The sequence below is a fragment of the Globicephala melas genome, chromosome 3 (assembly GCF_963455315.2).
Source record: "Globicephala melas chromosome 3, mGloMel1.2, whole genome shotgun sequence".
In the NCBI taxonomy this organism is placed as follows: domain Eukaryota; kingdom Metazoa; phylum Chordata; class Mammalia; order Artiodactyla; family Delphinidae; genus Globicephala; species Globicephala melas.
In genome coordinates, this window is record NC_083316.1 from 28,723,867 (window position 1) to 28,739,660 (window position 15,794).

The window sequence follows — 15,794 nt, forward strand, 5'->3', positions numbered from 1 at the left end:
ATTAGGCACAAAGTCCTGTAAGTGTCTTTTTCCCCTTTCCACTGTTAAATTCATGCTTCTTCCCTTTCAATAGCACCTGGCTGGCTTCACTTTCAACAGTCTTGCCTATATCAAACTCAGATGCTTCCAGGTGAATCTGATTATATCAACTCCCTGAATTAAAATACTTTAATGGTGCCTACATCCCACCAAAAATGTTAAAACATCTTTGCTCCTGCTGATTCCATTGGGTTTTAGAGTACTAGCTCAAGACATATTTACAGTATGTCTGCATCCCTTCTTCCCTTCTTGGAATGTTATTTCCCCCACTCCTTGCCTACTTGAACTCTATCTATTTTTGATTTTCATATTCAATGTCACTTTCTTCTAAAAGCTTTCCCTGATCACTCCAGCTCTGAAGGCACTCTGCTTGCTTCTGCCACATGGGTTTATAATACACCCCTCTCTTCCACCTCCAAGTAGCATCGTGAGACTGATATAAGTTTTCATATGTGAGTGCATTTGTAAATTATAAACCATGTGTAAATATAAGGCACTACTGTTATCAGACAGTGTTTCCTTCCCTCCAAAGAAACCCACACCACTGAATAAGAAGCTAGGCTAAGTACAGCCAGCCTTTATAAACATGAGAATGGCAATAATTTTCTCCTTGTGGACTTGCAATAGGAAGATGCTAAGATTGCTGGCCTGTTGAGTAGTAAGGACTCATGTCTCCTAAACCCAAAGAGGGGAAATTAAGCATGCTGAATAAAGTGCAATGGTCGTTAGTCCCTGAAGTAGCTACATGAGGTTCTTCAGGCTACTGTGGTATGAGTCTTGCTACTCAAAGTGTGGTCCTTAGAGCAGCTGCATTGGCATTACCTGAGAGCTGATTAGAAATGCAGGATCTCAGATGCCACCTCCACCTTCTGAATCTGACATTGCATTTTAACCAGATCTGCTGCTCCAGTGCTCAATTTCATAAAGCCCAAGTGATGGCAAAGTGAGTGTTCCTTCTGAAGTGCCCAATTTGCTGGGGGCGGGGGGAAGTTGACTTTGACTTATGTGCTTTCTCCATCTTTATCTCTATCTGTGTGGGCGTTGGGGGGGGGAGATTGAAGGACAGGCTGATGTTACAGCATTCCAGGTTATAAAGTTGAAGGGTCATACAATTAGGAATGTACTACATTTTCAATTAGGTTTCGAATAGGTAGTGAATATTCTTTTCTTTTGTTTTACATTGTAGTAAGAACACAACATGAGATCTACCCTTTACATTTTTAAGTGCACAATTCAGTGCTAATTATAGACACAGAGTTGTACAGCAGATCTCTAGGACTTATTCATCTTGCATAATTGAAACTTTATACTCATCAAACAATGACTCCCCAATCTCTCTTCCCTCGGCAACTACCATTCTACTCTTTGCTTCTAAGAGTATGACTATTTTCGATGCCTAACATAGGTGGGATCATGCAGTATTTGTCTTTCTGTGACTGATTTGTCATTTAGCACAATGTCCTCCAGGTTCATCCATTTTGTTGCGTATGGCAGTATTTCCTTTTTATGGTTGAATAATATTCCATTGAATGCATATACCACATTTTCTTTATCATTCAACTGTCCATGTATACTTAGATTGTTTTCATATCTTGGCTATTGTGACTAATGCTGCAATGAACATGGGAATGCAGATATCGCTTTGAGATCCTCATATCAATTTTTTTGGATATACATCCAGAACAGGAATTGATGGATCATATATTAGTTCTATTTTTAATTTTTTGAGGAACCTCCATACTATTTTCCATAGCAGCTGCACCATTTTACATTCCTAGCAACAGCATTCAAAATTTGCAATTTCTTCACATATTTGCCAACACGTTTATTTTTTTTGGATAATTGCCACCCCAACAGGTGTGAGGTATTACCTTATTGTAGTTTTGATTCACATTTCCCTGATAATTAATGATGTTGAGTACCTTTTCTTGTACCTGTTGGCCATTTGTATGTCTTTAGAGAAATACAATTTAAGTCCTCCGGCCATTTTTTAATCAGATTATTTGTTGTTGTTGTTTGTTTTTGAGTTATAAGAGTTCCTTATATATTTTGGATATTAACCCCTTATCAGATATATAATTTGTTGATATTTTCTCTCATTCCATAGATTTCCTTTTCATTTGTTAATTGTCCCTTTGCTGTGGAGAAGTTTTTTAGTTTGAGGTAGTTCCACTTGTTTATTTTTGTTGCTGTTGACTGTGCCTTTGGTGTCATATCCAAAAAGTCATTTCAAGACCAACATTAAGAAGTTTTTCCCTCGTGTCTTCTAGAAATTTTACAGTTTCAGGTCTCACACTTACGTCTTTAATTCATTTTGAGTTGATCTTTGTGTATGTGTCAGATAAGGGTCCAATTTCATTCTTTTGCATGTGGATATCCAGTTCTCCCATCACAATTTGCTGAGAGGCTTTCCTTTCCCCATTGTGTATTCTTGGCACCCTTGTCAAAGGTCAGTTGACCATAAATGTATGAATTCATTTCTGGGCTCTCAGTTCTGTTCTGTTGGTCTATATGTCTGTTTTTATGCCAATACCATACTTTTTTTTTTATTATTGTAGCTTTGTAATATAGTTTAAAATCCAAAAATATCTCTCCAGCTCTGTTCTTCTTGCTCAAAATTGATTGGCTATTCAAGGTCTTTTGTGGTTCCATATGATTTGTGGAACTGTTTTTGTAATCTGTAAAAAATGCCATTGGGCTTATGATAGAGATAGCATTAAATCTATACAGTGCTTTGAGTAGTATGGACACTTTAATAGTAGTGAGTTTTCCTATCCACAAACATGAGATATCTTTCCATTTATTTGTATCTGCTTTAACTTCTTTCAGCACTGTTTTATAGTTTCCAGTGGGCAAGTCTTTCATCTCCTTAATTAAGTTTATTTCTGAATATTTTATCCTTTTGATGATACTGTAAATAGGATTATTATCTTAATTTCCTTTTTGTATAGTTCATTGTTAGCATATATAAGTGCAACTATTTTTGTATTTTTATCCTGCCTGCAACTTCACTGAATTTATTAGTTCTAACAGTTTTTTTGTGGAGTGTTTAGAATTTTCTATATACAAGATTATGTTATCTGAAAACATAATTTTACTTCTTTCTCCCTGATTTATATGCCTTTTATTTCTTTTTCTTTCCTAATTGCTCTGGTTAGGACTTCCAGTACTATGTTGAATAGAAGTGGTGAGAGTGGACATCCTTGCCTTCAGTTTTCATTCATTTCATTTTTCTTTTATTCTTTCATCTGTTAACAAATACCAGGCTTAGTTTTAAGTGCTGGATTACAGCCAGAAAAAATTAGACTCAGTCTGAGGTCTCTTCCATGGTATTATAATCTGGGGTTTGGAGGAGGGGAGATTAAAAACAAAGAAATGAATTGTATGTCATGTGGTGATATATGCTAAGAACTAAAACAAAGCAAGAAGGGGGTTTGGATTAAGTCAGAGGGTCAAAATTGGCCTCTTTTATAATATAACTTGAGCAGAATCTTGAATAAGGGCTATGAAGCACCTTTCTGCCTCCTCCTGGGAAGGAAGAGGGAGGCCATTGGAGTGTTAAGCAGTGTGACAGGAGCGGATTTTTATTTCAAATGGATCACCCTGCCTGCTGCCATGGAAGGCTATTAATAATTGTCATCCCTGTCTCATTTGTTCCTTTCTGAGATTTTTGCCTCATGAGCTGTCCTGAAAGTTCACATTCTTGATGAAATCTTTCAGATTCAGCTTTGTAAGCTGAAGCCATCCCTTTCTCCGTACGCCACCTCTCAACTCCCAGGGGAAGAAGGAAAATACTATACAAAGAAGCTTTCACCACTGAGTTTTCACCATCTGAACAGCCTCAGGTGACAAGAACCTGTGGCTGGGGGCTATTGCTTCCTTCCTGGTTCAGAGTGAAGACTTCCTTGAGCTTTGTCTTCTCTGGTGCCTAAAGTGTGGGAACTAGGGCTAGTCTTAGAGTCTTTTCTAGAGCAAGGCTGCCTTTCTGTCTTTGCCAGAGTTCATTTTCCTGACTAAATTTAACAATAGGAAAGGTTACTTTCTACTTTGGCCACATAAGTAAAAGCTCTATTGATAGCCAGTTGTCCTGGGGATTTGGATTTGGGAATTTTATACTCTAAGTCTCCTTCCCCAAGAGGGAGGAGACCGAGAGTATAATTTCCCCCTACCTTCTATGGGCATTCTGTCCACACTTGGGATAGTGTGACATGGTGGAAAAGAGCACTGGACTGGGAGCCAGAAGGTCTGAGTCTCAGTCTGAACTCACACTAACTGACCATGGGTTTGTTAGGGGAGACATGGCAGAGCAGAGTGTAATGAATTATGATCTCCAGAGTCAGACTTGCTGGTTTGCGTGTCTGGCTCTACTACATACTGGTTATGTGTCTTGGGCAGATTACTTAATTTTTATGTTTTCTGTTGTCCTCATCTATAAAATGGGAATCATAATTGGACCTATCTCACAGGACTGCTTGAATATTAAAAGAGATAATTGAAGTAAAAGCACTTAGAACAGCATTGGGCCTGCAGTAAACTTTATGGTTAGTATGATTGTTGATAAGACAATCATCAAAGTTATGTCCAAGTGCTAGAGGTTGCATCGTATGTGGAATGTCCTATAGACCTGATGATGTTTGGCTGAGGAGAAAGAAGGCAAATAGGTTAATTTTCTTCAGTCATATAAAGGATTTTCACCTGAAAGAGGTATTTCTTTGGGGTTTCTTAGAAAGTGCTCTGGACTTTAATTCAAAATAATGGAGAATTTTGATATAATCAATAATTTCCTATCTTTTCCTGCTTATGCACTGGTCGTCTTAATCAGTGTGGGCAGCTATAACAGAACACCATAGACTTGGTGGCTTAAACAACAAACCTGTATTCCTCCTGGTTTTGGAGGCTGAAAGTCTGAGATCAAGGTGCCAGCATGGTGGAGTTCTAGTGAGAGCTCTGCCCCTTGTTCATAGATGGCTATCCTCTTGCTGTATCTCCACATGACAGAGAGAGCTCTGGTTCCCTGTATCTCCTTATAAGGGCACTAATTCCACCATGGGGGCTTAACTCTCATGACCTCATTTAAACTTAATTACCTCCCAAAGGCTCCACCTCCAAATACCATCACACTGGGGGTTAGGACTTCAACATACAAATTTGTGGGGGATACAAACATTCAGTCCATTGCATGTCTCATTCCTCTTGCTTCTGGGCCTTTATACTTGCAATTCCCTTTGCCTGGAACATTCCCCCTCTCCCATAGCCTCTCCCATTCCCCCTCTCCCCCTCTTCCTTCAAGCTTTTCCTCAAGTACCATTTGGTTCCTATCAGGGAGGCCTTCCTCGATATCCTCATTTAAAATGGCCTCTCATGGCCCTCTCTATCCTCTTTTCCTATTTGTTTTTTACCATAGCATTTATCCTGCTTTCATAGTTCAACTTACCCCAGAATTCTTGTGCCAAGCATTCAAGTATATGTGGTTTTTTGGGGGGAGATGTTTCATAGTTACCCCACCCAAGTGGAGAAGAAGCTGGACTATTTTTATAAACACTTCCACCAGTTGTTGGTTGTGGGCTTCTTGGGGGTGGAGTGTTAATTTTCTGCTTCTACTCAAAGTGGGCAAATAAGCATTCTGTGACTTTGGAAAAAGTTTCAAAGCAAAGAGATGCAGATGTTGACCCTTGGAATAGGAGGGAGCACACCTAAGTGGTGATGTAATATGATATCCAGGGATATGAATGGGGCACTAAGAATATCTACTGTACCATCTGACATACCATATGATTTATGAGATATATCATATATATCACATATCATACACACACACACACACACACACACACACACCCCTTCCAGAATGTAAGCTCTATGAGGATAAGTATTTTTGTCTGTTTAATTCTCTGCTGAATTTAAAACAGTACCTGGCGTCCTGGCACATGTTGGTGTGTATAACTATTTGCTGAAGAATGAATGACCTAGATCAGAGATTTTAAGCTGTGTATTGTGACCAATTTATCAGGTCATGAAATTAATGAGTCATGACCAGCAATAAAGAGAGAGAGAAAAGAAATAGTAAAAGTAAATACTGTTTTATAAAAGATTTCACTTCGATTATTTGATATACATATTATAATTATTAAATTAAAATATATACATTAAATGTATACTGGGTCTTGAAAGAAAATGTACTTTTCACTTTGGGTTGTGATATTTGACAATCCCTGATCGATTTTCTCATTTTAGAGACTAGGAGATTAGAGCCCAGAGAAGTAAAGACTTTCCTGAGGTCACAAAACGGAGCCCAGGCAAAGCAGTACCGTGACCTCATAGCACCTCTGTGAGTCTAGGAACTAGTAGATGTTGGTAACTTTGTTTATGGGACAGAGGCCTCCAGGCAGGTCTCTCTCTGAGCCAACGGAAAGCAGGTCCTTTGTAAACATCTGAAAAGCCAAGTTGCAAACTGTGAGGATCTGGGGTTCTTTGGGAGGCTGAGAGACTGGCTGGGCTACCAAATGGGTTTGGGGGTAGCACCCACCTGCCAGAGTACGTGCCCTCTGTGCAGCAGGATTAGCTGGCTTTGCCATCTGCATCTCAGCGCAGAACAGTCTCCCTAGGCGTGCCTGGCCTGCTAGCTTCCTTCCACACAGTCATTAAAAACAATATTGACGCTGGGAAGTCCTGTTGAAAAGAGATTCTCTTAAGCATTGTCTTGATTATCATTTAATTCCTTCTTTTTCTTCAGCTTGGAAGCAAGAACATTCTCTGAGCCTGCCTCTCTTCTTGCTTGTCCTTTCCTCTCTTCTCTTGTACTTCCTACATGGAAAGGAATAAATGTAGGGCATCTTCAGAGTTTCATGGCCATGGTTCTAAGAGAACAATGCTTCCAGTGATTGTCATCTAGAAGGTGTTATGCAGATTTTCTCCATAACCTGAAGTTCTTTGCCAGAGCCAGAGAGAGAGCTGCGGGCATTGGGGAGGGAGGGCTGGGCAGGTGCACCAGTGCTTTGCTCTCTGCTGCCTTCCTTTAACCTCACATCACAAAGAAGTATTTGGGAGTTTGTTGAAATACATTCACAGCCAGGACCATAGGCACATGGTCCTCCATTTAATCGCATCTCAGGGCAGGGTGTGGCTTTGGGCAGGGCCCGGCTTAAGAAAAAGTAAAAAAGAACCACCAGTTTGCAGGGACCAGGGGGGTCAGGATGGGACCATTTGGGGAGTGAAAACATACTCCAGACATTATAAACACATTAATCTGCAATGTTCATGAGTCAGGAAAGGAGAGAGAGAGAGATGGAGATAAAGGAGAGGGGAAGGGAGATGGGGACAGAGAAATACAGGGAGAGTGACAGGGAGAGAGAGAGAAGGGGGGCAGGGGAGGGGAGGGTAAGAGAGGGAAGGGGAGGAGAGGAGAAAGGAGAAGAGGGAGAACAAATGTATATATTTGTCTTGCTTAACTGCTGGCCTGCTGCCCTTTCTCCTTCTCAGCTGGCTTTTTGCAGCCTGAGAGCACAGATCCACTTTGCCACATACATGAGCTCTCAGTCCCAGCTTATTTATACTATAGCCATCCATCCAGGCGGAGTCACGTCTCCCTGTCCCAAGGCTTGTCTTTGGGGCAGTAGGAACAGAGTCAGGAAGGGGAGTGGAAATGGTTTCAGAGGCCCTGAAATCTTGTCACTCACACTCTGAATAAATCATCAGCCTCACCAGCCACTTAGCAAGAAAGTGAGAGAGGAAAAAGCTAGGAAATTATCCTGTTATCTGCTGTTCTTTCTTTTTCTTCTTCATTTTAAAGGGAAGGTAGATCTCTGTCCAACGTATGGTGCATGGAACGAGATGCTTCCTTGTGGGGTGAGAAAAGCCTCTGGCGGGGCTGAGCCACAGCTGGGACACTTGGCAGGCTGGAGTTTCACCAGTTCCTGCCAAAGAAACCACGGCCAGCGGCTTCTGCCCTTCTCAGTCCCTCCCCCACTCTCTGGGGTTCCTTTGTTGGCTGAAATCATGAAACCACCTCTTGCTCCCTATGGGAGGAGCAGGGTGAGTAGAGGCTCATTTGTATCTCAGGATTCATCCCTGGAGAAAGAGATCAGCTGGGCAAGCATCAGAGTGACTTCACCATGGTCCCCTTCACCCTGTCTCCTGCCGCCTGTTGACTAATAATGCAAGGGCAGGTCAGGCAATTCACAGAAATCCTATGTACCAGGGCTCCTTGCGTGGGCAGGCTGTGGCTGCCAAGGCAAACACATCACGCTCCACTCGGGCTGAAAGGCAAACAGCGTCACTCACTGTCTCTATGATAACGCAGACCTTAGCACCATTCACGGAGATGCACGGCACCCTCCTAAACAGCACTTGGGATAAAGCGATCTGTTTTTCTGTAGTTGGACCACCTGCCTTCTGTCAGGCAGCATTTCAACCAGTACAAGTTGGTCGATGCCATCAGGACAAGTGGAAATTGTTCCTTTGCTTGAGTCAATTGGCTTATTCTCTTCCTGAGTTAAAAAGCTCACAGGACCTGCATCATCATGAGATCTTACACTCTTACTGAGAAGTTGGACTGCTCTGAAAATGGTGCTATGTTTACTCTTCTCATGAACACCTCTCTCAAAAAGAGACTACAGCCATCTTTATCAACCGCACAAATCTTCCAGGAAGTAATACGTTTCATAATGTTGAACCTCTAATACTGCCATTGCAATTTTAACCAATCACATAGTTCAGGTTTCAAAGTCCGATACAGTGTCACTTCATTCATATGTAAAACAGAGGCCAGAAATAGCAGCCTTAGCCTTGAAATTTAATGCAGCTCATAGACTTTCTTTCCTCCACATCATGAGACTTTACCATAATATCCATATGTGCAGCATTTCTGGAAAAGCACTGTCTGTCCCCATGGGACACACATCCCCACCTGTCACTAGTCCACTGTCACTGAGCGTGGGCTCCCTCTTCCGCGGAGCCTGCCGTCCCCGGTTCACCCAGTCTCCTCCCTCCCTGTTACTGACCCTGAAGCCGCATGTCAGTTGCTATATATTATTTCACTTGCATTTATTTTTTAGGCTAGAAATATATTTTTTTCAGTGCCAGATAGTTATTAAAGGTGAGAAAACAAAAGTTAAACTGATAGAGGCTCATGTTTCTAGGGGAACACGTGGAAAGATTACAGTTGTTAAATGGAAGAGAAGTTTTTTTTTTTTTTTTTGGCCAGCCAAACAGCCTTATATCATGCTTTATTGTTATTGCTGAGAAATACATATGCTGAGTGATATAGCACAATCAAGTGTGTGTCAGAGTCCATTTGGCTGGTTTGAAATATTAACCCTATTTCTTGATCAACAGATCTCAACTCCAGCTACCCATCAGAATCAGCTTAGAGCTTTGTAAAATGTACCATCACCCAGGTCCCACCTCAGACTAATCAAATAGAAATTTCTTGGGGTGGAAGGAAGGAAGAGAAGTTAGGGCTATGAATCAGTAATTTAAAATACATTCTCAAGTGATTATACTGTACAACCCAGAATTAAGAAACACGGTCCAAGGCTGACATCTAGGGGGTCCTAGGCTGTCCATGCCTTCTACCCCCTATCTGTCAACTCCTGTTGAGCCATCAAATCAAGGTGAGGCGGGAGGGAGTGTATTGTTCAAGGAGCTCTTATCAAACCAGCCACTTCTTATCTAAAGAAATATTTTGAACTCTGTTCTTCTTGTTAAGAGTTTCAACCACAATTAATTTTTTTTTACATCTTTATTGGAGTATAATTGCTTTACAATTGTGTGTTAGTTTCTGCTTTATAACAAAGTGAATCAGTTATACATATACATATGTTCCCATATCTCTTCCCTCTTGCATCTCCCTCCCTCCCACCCTCCCTATCCCACCCCTCCAGGCGGTCACAAAGCACTGAGCTGATCTCCCTGTTCTATGCGGCTGCTTCCCACTAGCTATCTATTTTATGTTTGGTCGCGTATATATGTCCATGTCACTCTCTCGCTTTGTCACAGCTTACCCTTCCCCCTCCCCATATCCTCAAGTCCATTCTCTAGTAGGTCTGTGTCTTTCTTCCTGTCTTACCCCTAGGTTCTTCATGACATTTTTTTTCTTAAATTCCATATACATGTGTTAGCATACGGTATTTGTCCTTCTCTTTCTGACTTACTTCACTCTGTATGACAGACTCTAGGTCCATCCACCTCATTACAAATAACTCAATTTCATTTCTTTTTCTGGCTGAGTAATATTCCGTTGTATATATGTGCCACATCTTCTTTATCCATTCATCCGATGATGGACACTTAGGTTGCTTCCCTCTCTGGGCTAGTGTAAACAGAGCTGCAATGAACATTTTCGTACATGACCACTCGCTTCACTCATTCCTGCTGTCTCCTGACTGCTGTGTGCATTTGTGATTGCGACCCCTGGTCTAGCCCGTTTCCAACACCCTCTCCACACATTTTGAAAAGTCAGCTCATTTGCTATACCTTGTCTTTGGTCTTACCTCCATCCTCTACTTCATTCCTTTTAGAATACCTCCAAGAAACGAATGTTGAATGATTTGAGAAAATAGGAGACCAATGGATCAAAGGTAAGATTAGAATACCCCACGGTCATCAACAAAGGACAAAAGTAAGATCTGGAGATAATAGGAGATGTGGGTTTTTTCTTTATTGCTGACTGGTTGGAGAAACAAAGTGACTATGTTTTGAAAAATCACTGTTAGGGCTCATAAAAGACATACTTTTACTTTTCATCACACATAGATAAAATCTGCATTAATTTTCTTCAAGATGTGCATAGAAGATTCTGCAAAGGTACCTGACATGATAACTGTAATTACCCTTCATTTCTACAAAAGCTTCTCATTAGAGATTTTAGGAAAGTGCTTTGAGGCAGAAGACAGTTTCCAAAACAAAGCCTCAATATATCAAATTCTTCCTGTTAGTAAAAAGCCAATAGAAGATGAGAGACCAGAACACAGATACAGTTATACTGAAAAAGGAGGATGTTCGTTAAATGTCTCCTCAGTATCTACCAAAACTCCAGAAGAATGTTAGAAATCCCAGAAGAACTGCAGCCTACCCCTTGCAGTGAATCCCAGGGACCTATGATCTCACCTTACCACTCACCCCAGTAAATAACACTTGAGTGAGTAAAGCTCGGCAAAATTAGGCAAATCCTTTCTGTATCAGAAAGGTGTGACTCATCCAGGATGAGGCATGGAAAAAAATGCAGTTTTTAAGAGCGGTAAGCTGTGAGAAAATGAACTGTGGAGGCAGGGGATCAGGAAAAGAAGGAGTTTAGAACCTCGAGGAAGGAATTAATCTGTTTGGGGTTTAAAATGAGAGTTATTTTGCAAGAATTTATATACAAGTTGGCGTGTGAGGGAAATGGGGGCCAGGGAAAGATTGAGAGGCTAAAAGGGGAGTGCTTCCTAGATTGTAGAGAAAGAAAGAAATCTTCACACACACACACACACCCCCCCAATTATTTGACATTTGCCATATTTGCTTTATCTCTCATTCTGTGTGTGTAAGTATATAAATGCTTGTGTATGTATATAAGCATATGCATATCTCTCCTCCACTTTCTTTGTGTATATATATATATACATATACACACACACATATATACATATATGTATACACACACACTGATTGAGAGATAAAGCATATGTATACACATATCTATATACATGTATATATATCATTGTTCTATCTCTCACTGTATGTGTGTGTATATACGTATATATACTCCCCACCCCTGCTGCCCCAGAACATTTGCTAGGAATTTGCAGGTAGCGCAAGACTACATCCCTAAATACTTTAGCAGACAACATCTCAGAACACAGACATTCTCTTATATAACTGTAATGATATAATGACAAGTAAGAAATTTAGCATTGAGACAACAATATTATCTAATACACTGTCCATGCCCGAACTTCTAAAATTGTCCCCAAATGTCCTGTATAGCTGTGCATATATATTTTCCCCAGACCAGGATTCATTGATGTTTTGCATTTGATGGTCCCGTCTCCTTAATTTTTATTCTAGGACCATCACCCCGCCTTCCATGACATTGATATTTTTGATGAATTCATGCCAGTAATCTTGTGTCTTCCTCTATTTTTAAACTTAAATCTGTGTGTGTTTTGCTTGCATTAATAGACAGATCTCATTGTTTAAATACACAGGCTCAGAAGTCAGGTGGCCTTGGTTGGAATCACAGGCCCATTAATGAGCTTTGAGATCTTAGGCAAGTTACTTAACCTCTCTGTGCCTCAGTCACATCTAGACAATGGGTATAAATGGGTATAATAGTTACATGAATATTTGGCTACTATTGTTTTTATTGTTATTATTAGAGAATACACTCCAATTCAATCTTATAGCAGATGGGAGAGTTTTGTATGATTCCTGATATGTTAGTTGCAAATGACTTGAGAGTAATTTATTCTTAATTTAGAATAATAAGGATAATGGTATAATAATAATAATTGTAGTAACATATACTGACTTCTGAAGATAAAATTATGTGGTCTCTAGTTACTGTATCTAAAAGTCCAGATTTAAGATAAAGTCAACATTATATACCTAATTATGACACTGGCTAGTAGTATACATAAGGTAAACTGTGTGGGCTAGGAAGTAAAAATATTTTGACCTGCCAGCCAGCTTGGCTAGTCACGAGCTATTTGAGCAAATTACTTACCTCTCTGAGCTATCATTTCCTCACCTGGTAAATGAGAATAATAAGAACTATCTCAGAGACATGTTTGTAAAACTCCATCTTCCTAACCTAGCACCCAGCAAGCCCTTCAAAAAGCTTGCTCTCAGAGTCTTAGTGTGAAGTCTTCCCTAGAAGAGACAAAAATTCACTCATTAACTTGCTTTCAATAGATGTTACCACAACTTAATAAAATTACTAAAAGTTAATGAACATCAGTGATTTTATGATAACCCTAGCCTTAATGTTACCTTCATTTGACTTAATATTAGCTAGACCATTCTATCTTTGTTATACATAAGGTATAGGCTCTTTTTAGATGGTACATAGATCTGTACCCGAGAGGATAAAAGTATTTAAAGAGTGCATTAACTTGCAGAAGTTGTGTTGTTTTATTTTATCACCATTAATTAAAATTTGGTAAGAATTTTGAGGAGAGGCAACACAGCATTGTGAAAAGAACACGTGCTGTGTCGAGAGATAAGTTGGCACTGTCCCTCATTCATATGTGGTTTGGGGAAATAACCTAACATTTTCGCACCCACCGTAACTTGCTCTTTTGTGAGAGCGCATACAACACAGTGACTGAAACATAGTGACTACTGACTAATGCCTTCCTCCATCCCTCCCTGCTTTTTTCTTTCTTTTCACCTTCCCTTTTCCCCCTTCCTCTCATCATGTCTTCTTGGGTACATGAACCAAGGTATGTAAGTTAAGAGTGGGTCCAGGGAAATATTTTAGAGACTTTTAAGAAAGATCCCATCCACTCTCCCTAATGGCTTGGGAAATACCGCATCTGTGTCCAGCACGTATCTCTGACTTCGGGGCAAAGGCTTTGCACCTATGCAAAGGAAGTATCTACCTTTCTATATGGCAATATCAGGGTCTCCAGAAAACTCTCTCTGCCTCACAAGTTAGCTGGAGACTGATAGTGTTTTTTAGAAAAGATCACCTTTCGTTCCTCAGTGTGACAAAGGCATGCAGTGCCAACTCCTTTGGTCATGGGAAAACAACAGCTTAAATATTGCAGTTTTCAACAGACGACACATATAGGATGCCCGACTGAGTGAAAGACTGCACGGGAAATGCACTGGAAATGAACTAAGGATGCCGGCTCTCTTCAAATATCACCCAAAACAATAACACAGGCAAAAGCCACTCCACTGCTGTCAGGATTTTGTTGACGGCCACCTTTTCAGATACTCTTGAGAGAAAGCAAGTGTGTGTTTTTGCCATTTTGGGTATGTGGAGAGGTTAGAGTGGCAGTTTTCAAGTGTTTAAGTCTTAGGACCTTCTCATTCTCTTAAAATCATTGAGAACTCCAAACAGCATTTATGTATGAAGTTGTTTACCACACTAGAAATTAAAACGGAGAAAATACAAAAATGTTTATGTATCAATCTATCTAAAATAACAATAAAAATATATCACACATTAACATACATAATATGTTTTTATTAAAAACTTATTTTCCAAAACAAAGCCATTGTGTGAGAAGTGGTATTCTTTTACTTTTTTGTAAGTTTCTTTTAAAGTAGGCTTAATAGAAAACAGCTGTATTTTCATATCCGCCTCTGCATTCAATCTGCTGTGATGTGTGATTTTGATTGAAGTCTGTGAATTAAAGCTAGCCTCACGTGAATGTATAGTTGAAAGGGTATTTTAATAGTTTAATAGCCTATTCAGATAATTATGGACATTCTTCTTTGATACTACACTGAAACTCCACAGGTAGTAGTTCCTTCAAATTTAGCTGTGATGTGGAATCTGAAACCAACGTGAATCAGTGACTGAACTTTTGAGAGTCTATTGCACTAAAATCCACTGTTGTACATTGTATTTCTAGTAAGTGTTTCTGCATAGTTCTATAATATCATGCATTGGTCATTTCAAAAAAATTGGTTCACTTGAGTGATCAAGGTCTTCCGAATGGTGACACACTTCATGATACACATCCAGAAATTACATTTGTTAATACCATAAAGTCTTCAAGTATTGGGGTGTTGTCAGCCTCACAGTGATGATTTTTCTAAATTTCTAATTTTCTCTGGAAAGCTCAAATTTTATCATTGGCAACGAAGTCTGTCAGTTGTTTTCCTTGACGTGACAAACATACTTCGTTCATTTCTGAGATGTCTGTCAAATACCTGAGTCTGAAAAGCCACAGTTTGTCATTCATTCTTTCTTACAAGTAAAACTGGTGCTCTGGAAAAAAAAAAAAAAAAAAAAAAGAAGAAGAAAAGAAAAAAAAAGTAGCTGGGCTAGCTTCCAGGTCAATTACCTGAGTCCTCTTCTCACATAACCCTTACACTCGGGTATGAGGAAAGGTGTTTCTGTGAACTTCCCATTTCACCACACTGTATAAAAGATTTGTACTCAAGGTTTGTGATTTTATAAAATTAGTAAATTTGACTGCTTCATTCAAGACATTTCTAGGTGAAACTGTCTGTTTTGATTTTTCCCCGTGAATGTGTGTCTGTAAAAAAATACAATGACGGCTAACACAATGTGGACCCTTGTCTTGATTTATAGTAATGGGCCAGCAATCTTACTCACTATGGTTTACATCAAAGTAAATGTCAACACAGTAAAAAAAAAGCAAATAACTGTTATTATTATTAACCTAATATTGTTATGAAAGTAGTTTTGACCTTTTAGTCCCAGCTCTGAAATTGTGTTAGGTTTCCCCAGAGGTCCGTGAACTGTACTTTGTTTGAGAATCACTGTGTTGAAGGCGATGGGTCAATTGAGTTTTCATTTTGCTGGTATGCTTTCTGCTAGGCTTCAGGGAGAAAATGCAATTGTCTGAAACCTAGTCTTGGGGAGCTAAAAATCTAGCAGATAAGATAGACATATATACCACTAGGTAAAAACAATGCCAAACTTCAGGTACTACGGATGCTGACAAAAGAGTAATTCTTTTGATCTGGAGAGGTTGGGGAAGCGTTTGCAAATAGATCATGTGTGCTGGGCCTTGCAAACCGTGGAAGATTTCCAGGCTCCAGGCACAGGCATTAGCCCATACATGTAAGCGTCT